Source organism: Protomyctophum parallelum (genome assembly GCF_964188405.1).
Source record: "Protomyctophum parallelum genome assembly, chromosome: 19".
Taxonomy (NCBI): Eukaryota; Metazoa; Chordata; class Actinopteri; order Myctophiformes; family Myctophidae; genus Protomyctophum; species Protomyctophum parallelum.
Window position 1 is genome coordinate 37,193,551 of NC_139717.1, and position 2,820 is coordinate 37,196,370.

A 2,820-nucleotide genomic window follows, 5' to 3' on the forward strand; every position below is an offset into this window, starting at 1 on the left:
TTGGTGATAGATTTTATTACTACTTCTGATCCACCAGATGGCACAATCGCTCTTCACATGAATGTCAACTTTGCCTTTTCTTCAGTATGAGCAATTTTGCTTGGGATGCATGACTGCATAATTTTATTATTACTGTATTACTATAGTTTAACTTTTGTATATTTGCCAATATGTTTAATTTCATTGTCCACTGTCTTTAGGCTATCTTTGAGCAAAGTGAGAATATCACTCATTCTAGTAGTAATCATTGAAGTCATTCATAAACCATACTGTATTTGCTACCTGATACTACCCTGAAAAAGTAATTTGATAATGTTTGGAATTTAATGTACAAGAACGATATTATTACTATATTCTGCACCACATGAACACTATCGCCCCCTTCTGGGCATGTCATAATAGGTGAAAATAGATCTACAAGGCCACAACAAGAGATGTGTAGAGGGAAAAAGAGGTCAACAAAGTATACAGGGTTCAATCAAGTGGTTATGAACCAACCCCAAAGTTCTATTCAGAAAAAGACTATTTTGTCTGAGCAATGCTGCTTCCTCAGGGCAAAGTTAAGAACTCTTGTTTGAACGGAATGGCTCTTATTGATTTATTATATTGTTTTTCAGGTATTTGGTACAATTTGTCTCATACAGCTTCTGGCATCGTAGTGGTTTCGTTGTGAGTCTATAGTTGATTTCACTATGGGTAGCCTAATGACAAACTTGTGCCTATGTCAAAGGATAACTGCTGCAGGTCCATATAATCTGTCCTCACTAGACAGCCCTCTGGTAGGCCAAAGTGCTAATGACTGAAAATAGTTTATGAAAAATGTCAGCACCTCCCAGCTTATGTGGTCATCTCAGTGGGCGTTTGGGTCCGATTCAAACAAACAAACGGCACCAAGGGCCACCAAGAAGCCAGTGTGTTGTCCCGTCGAAAGCGTTGCGGCCATCAAACGTTGCTTATTAATTAAAACCCTGACAGAAGCAGATCACTCAGGGCTCAGCATGTTCCGAGAGCCGTCGCACAACGCCTATTAAGGCTCCCATTCACATGAAAGCCATCTCCAGACAACAGCGGCTTTTCAAGAGGCGGCCCTCCCTGCCAGCCTCCGTTTGCTCCTCAGCAGGAGTGTGGCAGTGTGTGATCTCCCTCTCCTTGCCTCTGGAGAGGCCAGCATACTCCTGGTGCCAGCCAACCCCTACTCCACCAGAATGCCGGTCCCAGTGTCTGCCAAGACGCTCGCCCCTGCTTAACTCGGCCCGCCAGAGAGTCTGCCAGCCTAAAGAATCCCCATCAGGGGCATGGCCATCCAGCTTCCTGCTGGGCCAATGAAAAGCCTCTTTGACAGCTCTCTTGATTGGCACAGCTCCCTGAGCGAGCCTCCCTCTTTCACAGAGGGAACCAACTCTTTCTGGATGGACCAAGTTCATGTATCTGGGCAAGTACATGTCCTCAACAGTTCAGAGCATAGTCAAGGATAAGGTACCAGTCCAGACAATATACTTTGAAATGTTAGAACTCAACTTGTATTTTTACCATTTTGTTGGTAAAAATACATAGGTACATGCACATTGCACAATGGAAGCCGGTTCATTGCCTGAATGGTATACCTAAGCTAATATTTACAATAAGGCCTACTTGGCTTCTGGCCATCAAACCAACAGAAACAAAAGGTGGATTTCCTGTCAAGGTTGAGCTGGACTAATAGATCAGTTACCATGGTGCAAATGTCCATGTCATATTTCCTTATTGGGGAAACTACCTAACCATTTATTAGGGAAACATGTTTTTTACCCTGAAGGCTCAGTCAGGACACACTAACAAAATAAACACTGAATTGGCGAGAACAGTCAAGATGTAAATGAACCGCTTCTGGCAGACAGGGCAAGGAACTGTAGGGGGCGATATAGACCACTTGTTGGGAGGTGAGTGAGCAGCATCGCCTTAGCTTAGATAGAGTAAGAGCATTGCCCTATCAGTAGCTATCATACATTCGGTGATGTTTGACCGACCTTGTTTTTGTTCATTCATCTTCTAACTGGAGGGCAATCAGGGCATATCGAAGCCCAGGCCACTAAACGGTTATGTGAGTCACATTATAAAATGTAGGCTAAACTGTACAGATTAGTGGCTGGCTCTGGCTGATTGAAATTTAACTAAGTCGAATTAGTCGATAGTAAAATCTATATTAATGCCGCCTAGAAATCAATAGGCCTATCATTCGGATTAGGCTGCTTAAATGTGATTGTAGGATCCCCATATGTTGCTATGTGCAACAGCTATTTGAACAAACGTTCGTTTTGGATTAGTTCACACCACGGCTTGACGTAGGCTACCCCCTCTCTCCCCAATTTAAGTAAATGTTTGTGTTTAACTAGCAAATTAGCAATCAAGCTGTAGTTTCTCCTTCAGAACGGGGCAACACAAACGTTTATCTTCTCCACCCCCCCCCCCACCCCCCCCCCCCCCGCCCCCCACACACACACACAATATTTCAAAAGGTATTTTCCGAGAAGGGCCTAAATATAACGCGCGAGCCTTTCCCTACTTATATCTGAAAGTGAACTTTATTGCTTTAATTCCATGATATAATTTGTTTGCTCCCCAAACCAGCCCTGGATATGAAACAGGAAGTGTACCGGCTTCGCGGTTTCGGAAATCCCTTCCTTGCGATGAGGTTGTCAAAACAGGCGCACAATGTCTACTTTCATGTTCCCCGAGTAGCCCCAGGCGTCACACACACCGGACAATGACCTGTGTTTTTCTCCCTGCACAAAGTCTTCTCTGTGTCGGCAAGACTCCCCGCTTTTTAATGGAGGTGATTGG